Here is a 7,049-nt window from a genome sequence, read left to right as displayed (position 1 = left end):
GGCTGTGGAGCAATGAGATGCAGCTGGGGAATCATGTAATGATCCAGAGAGCTGAGGAGCCACCGAGGAAAACACAGCAAAAACATAGCAAATAGTTTAGTCACATGTCACATGGTAGATTTACATTCCCTCCAATCAATCCATGATTTTTGAGTAGTTTTAAAGCTGCAGAAGGCAAAACTTCTTTGTGGATCCTGGATGTGTTCACACACTTTTTGTGTTACACTGTACTATATATTAGAAATCTATCACAAATTGCAGGATTTTTTTCCACCATTGAATCAGACTTTCACCATCTGAAGGGCCGAGCACGTGCATTTATTCAACAGCCAATAGGAACGTCCTCTCTTTGTCAAGTCTCCTGTCACCAACTATTTTTTTCTAAAGCCTGAAAACAAAGCGAAGAGGAAGGGCAGAAATCTGGTTTTCTCTCAGACCACTTGAATAATTAAATTGTGGAATCTTTCCCGCTGACAAAGTCTGCCTACCCCAGTTTTAAGCTAAGTTATATCTCTCGATATAATCACATGGTATCAATCTTCTCATCTAACTCTCAGAAAGTGAATAAACATTTGTCCCCAACATGTGAAACTGTTCCTTTAATATAAAAACACGTGAAAAAGTTTAAACACGTGAGTGTATGTTCACTTGTTGAATATTCTTATAAATACAACATCTCTGCCACGTAATTCTGAAATAATTATAAAGAAAATCTTGAAGAGTTCGAATAAATCTGACTGAAATACTGAAAAAAACCCTGTGAATTACGTCAGAAACAAAGTGTTTGTGGAGGCTGTGAACACGCTGAGATTTACACGTCAATAAATTGTGAATGAACCTCAGTTTCTTCTTATATAATCTGCTGGTTTGCACTTTAGAGAAGCCACCCCTTACGCTGAATGAATCCTTTCTTATAATACTGAATGCAGTTTCTTCCAAACCCCGTATGATTACAAACCAGTTTAACTTGATCTGTATGTGTGCACGTCATAGTGCATGCGCGCGTGTACGCGTGTGTGTGCAAGCACATGCACATGAAAACCAAATTTCACAGTCGTCATCTATTTGCTTGTTATTCTTTTTTATGCATTTAAACTGACAGACAGTCCATGAATAAATCCTGGGATATATTAAGGAAACTGATCTCCTGTAAAGCTTTAAAATAGATCCCTTGTGTCCACGTGAGAAGACCTTGTTGGGTGCACTTTCAAATGATCAGAATAAATCCGCGTTAATGTTATCTGCACAGTCAGAAAGGTAAGTTCAACAGTACAAAACAGGTTGTGTCAGTCTGAATTGCTTTATTTCAGACAAAGCCAAAGGCTTACTGTATATCCAAAAACAAACACAAGGGAGGCGTAACCTGCAGGACGTGAATCACATGTAACTTCATACTGTGTTTCTCTATCTTCCTTTTTCCAGACTCTCTTTCTGGCAGGTATTCATGCACAGAAAAGCTGAGTGCAACTGTACACACACACACACACGCACACACACGCACGCGCACACACACACACACACACACACACACCTGAAGCAGAAGAGCCAGCCTCGTCCTGCCCCCCTTGTGCACCATCATCACCTATGTCATCGTCAGAGAACAACACGCCCTTCAGCAGTTCACTGGTGCACCTGAGTCTCAGGTGTCAGGACAGAGGGAGTTAAACACCGACACGTTACAGCACCTGAAGCACCTCAGCAACAAAACAAGACCCGGTGAGAGATTCAGCTTTAATTTCATGTCATTGTCTCAGTGTAGTTCCTGGCCAAGTTTGTCACAAGGATCTCGTTAAGTTTTCATTTTCTCTCTATGTGTCTGGACTTGCTTGTCATAGATCGCTCTGTTCTGATTGATTGATAAATGCATGTACGGTCTACACCAGCAGGTCTTCAGATAAGGTTGAAAATCAGTGAAGTAATCGCTTAACGTACCATAATCAGGTGCTTCTTGTTGTGTGAGCGGGTACCTCTGGTAACAACATGCTGTTCAGGGATTTGAGCTGTGGAAATAATGAATTCTGCTGCGTATAGCTGGATAAGAGAGTGCGTTCCAGCCCGCATGAGTTAAGAAGAGGAATTCTCCTCACAGAATGATAATATCTGAAAAAAATGTGACTTTTAGAGGAAAGAATAATAAATGCAATACAGGAAATTCAGATGACAAAAAGACAGTCTCGTGTGTGACTGCTGTCGATGACAAATTAGGTTCTCGTTGAGGAATTAATGTGATGTAAGAAGCTTTCTGACCTTTTATTTCAGTCAAAGTCCTAAATCTGAACTAAGTAAACAAGCATTATCTGCAAAATATACTAAAAATTTTAAAAGTAAAAGTACTCTTTTTAATGCAGAATGCTTCCTTTCAGAGTGTAACAATATTATGGATATTTACATGCAGTATTTAAGTGTTGTGGTTCATCATTGTGGAGTTCATGTTAACTGCTGTAAGTTATCCACTCTGTGGTAGTGGAACATTATTTATAAAATGACAATATTTATTCTAAAAAACAAAAACAAAAAACAGTTTAGTCAGTCACAGGTCAATCAACATTTATGATAACCTGCAATAACAAAACATTTGTTTTTTTGATATTTAGATTTTTTTTATTTTCCAGAGAGCAAAACAGAGAATAGACAATGACAACATAATCTACAAGACATCCCGTGCAACATTCGTTACAGTGTCATACATACCTACAAACAAACAAACAAACAAACAAACAAAAACAAAAACAAAAAAACAAAAAAAAAAAGGGGGGGGGGGGTGTACAGATGTATAGATTTGGGGCAGTCAGATTATTATTCTGTCGTTCATGTATTGTCTAATAAAAGTCCATGGGGCACCTAGTCCAGCATCGTAGTCTTTGAGGGTTGAGGCTGCACTCTACACTGAAAGTAAATCCAGGAAGTCCTTTAACCAGATCTGTATATTATAGCAGTCTGGTTTACGGGATTTCCAGTTCATAAGTATTGTCCTCTTTACACAGAGGAAGGCTAATGCAACAATACGTTGTGCATTTCGACTTTGTACATTTTCTAATCTATTTCCCAATATACACAGAGCAAGACATTGTGGAATATGGACATTCAATATAGTCTTTAAAACATTTATTACCTCAGTCCGAAAACGTTTAACCGCTGGGCAGGACCACAGTAAGTGCACAAGAGTACCAAGCCTACCACAGCCATGCCAGCACGGTTCAGAAGCATCTGGATCTATTTTTTTTAATTTATGTGGTGTGATATACGCCCTGTGTATAATTTTCATTTGAATAATTTTATATCTGACACAGTTGGACATAGATGTTGAACGACGAGCCCATGTCGCCTTCCCATTGTATTTTGGTGGGAATAGTGCTATCAGGGAGGGACAGACGTAATATCTTATATACACTTGAGACAGTTCCTAACAAAACATTTGTAATTTACAGCTCGTATTGTATAAATATTTAAATTGTAAAGGTGTAAAGGGTGTGACTGTGAACTCTATTGAAGGATTATGGAATCACATTTAATTGTATTTTGTTAAAATCCTTTTCTATAAATACAGTAATAACAAAAACTGAAGGGGAAATGAAATAAGAAAATATATGTTTCCATATTATATATATATTTTTTGTGTGTGTATGGGTGATGTCATTTAACCAGCCTTGTTGGACAAACATTTTCAAATATTTTCACACCACTTCTCTCAGGCTCCAGCTTTGGAAATAGAGAATTAGTCACAAAGAATCTAAGCAGTGTTTGTCTTTCACCTGTCAGAGCTACAAGTGTGTGTGTGTGTGTGTGTGTGTGTGTGTGTGTGTGTGTGTGTGTGTGTGTGTGTGTGTGTGTGTGTGGAGGAGGAACGATCCTGAATAAACACTCAAAGTTAAACAAGTAATTTATTCTAACACGAGCATCCATGTTGCAACATATGGCTCTGAATCAGTGGGTGAAAGTGTGGAGAGGGGTGTGTGTGTGTGTGTGTGTGTGTGTGTGTGTGTGCATGTCGTGGGGACATAAATCTGTTTACACAGTCAAATTGAGGGGACTTGCCGTACTTGTGGGGACAAAATGCAGGTCCCCATAACGTAAATCATGACATTTTAGGGCGAGGACTTTGGTTAAGGTTGGGGTTAGAATTAGCCAGGGAGTGGTTAAGGTTATGGTTAAGGTTAGGGTAGGTCTCCAGGAAATGAATAGAAGTCTATGTAATTATGCTGTTGAGACATAAATCTGTTCACACAGTCACATCGTGGAGACTCACCTCTCATTTGGGGACAAAAATCTGGTCTCCGAGTTTCATTAAACTGAACCAAGTGACATTTTTCTATTAACAGTGGATCAAATGGCTAACGTCAGACCATCATCACCCGACTCCTCAGTCCCCCTCAGCTCTGTGTCTTTCAGTCTTTTAGTCTTTTTTGGATCATAGTTTTGGTTCTCATCAGTTTTGTTTCCACCTGCAGCAGCAGACACTTTTCTCAGTGATAGTGCTTCGATTAATCCACTGCCAGCAACAAACAGCAAAAGGACAAAGGTAACGGCTAGTTGGTGAAGACAGTGAAGCATAAAGCGAGCTAATATTTCCCCACAGAGAATGAACATGTCTGTCCATCAGGTGGACACACATGTGACTCCAAATGAATGCTTATGTAATGAAGTTTAGCCAATCACCAACCTGCTAACTCGCTAGTTACAACAGTAACGTTTGGTACAGTTATTTTCATTGTATTTTAGCGCAGTGGCTAACTAGCACAATAAAATGCAGAACTTTGACTTGTTACACTTCTTTGTGGCATTTCGCAATGCAAACATGTTCATACACAACAAAAGCTGAGCTAAACAAACTCAGTCAGATCTTTCATGACAAGCAAAGTTTCTTTTATTTGTGTCAAGCGGAGTCACTCATGGTCCAAACCCTGTTACACTGATGTTGGTCTGTCTCTGCCTGGTGTCTAAATAGGCTGTGTGCCAACACATTTTCCACAACAACCTTTCTTTGTATCTTTTGGCCGAAAAAGCTGTTAATGCAACTTTAAATGTTAGGTTTGAGTCTTCGTTCGAGTCTGTGCAATGTCATCAAAAAAAGACCAGAACAAGTGCTTTTGTGTGTGCGTTTTTATTTGTTTTGACAGAAGCTCAGGAAAGACGTGAGAGAGAGATGTCTAAAAAATGTGCACTGATTTCATATAATATTCACAGATCAATAAAAAATCAGCCATATATGAAGACATAAGTAATGCTATCAGTATCATTGTGAAAGAAAGCGTACTCTTTGTTTCGGTAACTTTCAGAGAATATATTTTTAAGGCAGGTTCATGTGCTCGTTTTCTTTGTGCGGATTGTTTGGAGGTCAATGGTGTAGAGTTTCAGCATTCTTTGCACTGATCCATTGTTTCATGTTTAAGGTTCCTTTATGCAACTGACCAAAATAGCTGACTGCCACTCCCTGATTTCTATCTGCCACCAAACCCAAAGACTCCAACCCTGATTCTCACAAAGCGCTTTAGCCTTAAACCACTAAAAATTGACAGTGACTTGACAACAATGTTCTGACTGAAAACAGGTTCAAAAGTCTTCTCATGTAAAGTATGAGGATTTCAAACGCTGAGATTTCAAAGGAGAAAAAAGTGCCCAGTATGTTTGGCGGCGATCACGTAACACCAGTTATTTCCTGCTGATCTCATATCAAGATGACTGGTTAGATAATGGTTGAGTGTTTTGCTCTGTGTTGATGTTTACCTCAAAAGAAAGCAAACTCGTCATTTCTAGTTCAGACTTATACTCCACCAGTTTGTGCTTTTTGCTGCAGTGGCTGACTGTGTCACCTGCTTTCTCTGATTCCCTCCCCAGTGAATTTCACCACAAAGCCCTTCCATCCCATGAGACGGGTCACAGCATGAGATCACGCAACCTATTCCTCCTGGTTTACTTACTGGCGAGCTGCTTGGGTGAGAGCACATGTTGTGTCCTTTCTGTCATGTGTGAGTGTGGAGATACAATCGAAGGACAAATCTACACAATGACAGCAGTTATCCAGTATTTTCTAATTGAGAAAAGCTCAATATGATTGACCAGATCCAGCCAACAGAGACCTTCCGCTCATACCTACGTAAGGCTGTAGCTGTGTGCATGTGAGGTATACCAGATACTAAGTTTAGCCTGTTGCTTCAGTGATTTAGACAGAGCATGTTTTGTTTGTTTTAAGCCGGTCTGTGCAGATTCACAGCAGTTTTTGTTAAATCTCATTCACTGACAAAATTGCTTCATACTCCTCGTTATACTCATTGTGATCCTCCAGGAAAAGGTCGTCCATACAGTTTGAAAGCTGCACAAGTGTTACTGAGCTGTTCCTTTCTTTTATTTGTATTACAGTTATGTATCTGTCAGGCTGCAGGCTGCAGGCAACGTGTGCAGTCAGCCCTGATTTAATAGAACAACAATGTGGAATCAATACTTTCCGACTTCCTGTCTGCTGTACTAGTAAGAGTAACAGTACATTTTTCAGGGAACTATTTTCAGCTGTGGATTTATACAAAAGTAATGTGCTATTGAGTATTTATAGCAGTGGGTGACAGTTTGTGTGGGATTGAATCAAAATAGATTACAATGAAGGAACATCACCCAGTCCAGCAGGGTGGCATTCATGTGTTTTAATGCTTTCATGTGGAATAAACTATTAGAAGGATTAATTTAATGTTTAATTCACAGTTTTGGTCTTTTCACTGCATTTATTGACGGTGCACAAATACAGAATATTGCCAAAATGATCACTTAAACTCTGCAATATGATCAGTCCACATACTTAGACTTCCTTGACCCATTTTCGCAGCATATTTTTTCTTATTTTCACTGACGTGCTAAAATGTAGACAGCAAAAATCATTGTGACAGATTCATTGCAGATAAAATGCTAGTTTGCAGGCTCTAGTTTGGCTATGTCGAATTCTACCGTCAGCTCAAACGGTGTCTTTGTCTTTTTCTAACAGGGTCATTGAGCGCACAAAGGTAAGATCAGGATGCTGAAATAAAAGCCACAGAATGTGTTTATTACAAATCCTGTGCATC

Source organism: Chaetodon auriga, chromosome 4, assembly GCF_051107435.1.
Source record: "Chaetodon auriga isolate fChaAug3 chromosome 4, fChaAug3.hap1, whole genome shotgun sequence".
NCBI lineage: Eukaryota > Metazoa > Chordata > Actinopteri > Chaetodontiformes > Chaetodontidae > Chaetodon > Chaetodon auriga.
Note: the sequence above shows the minus strand (reverse complement) of the source record.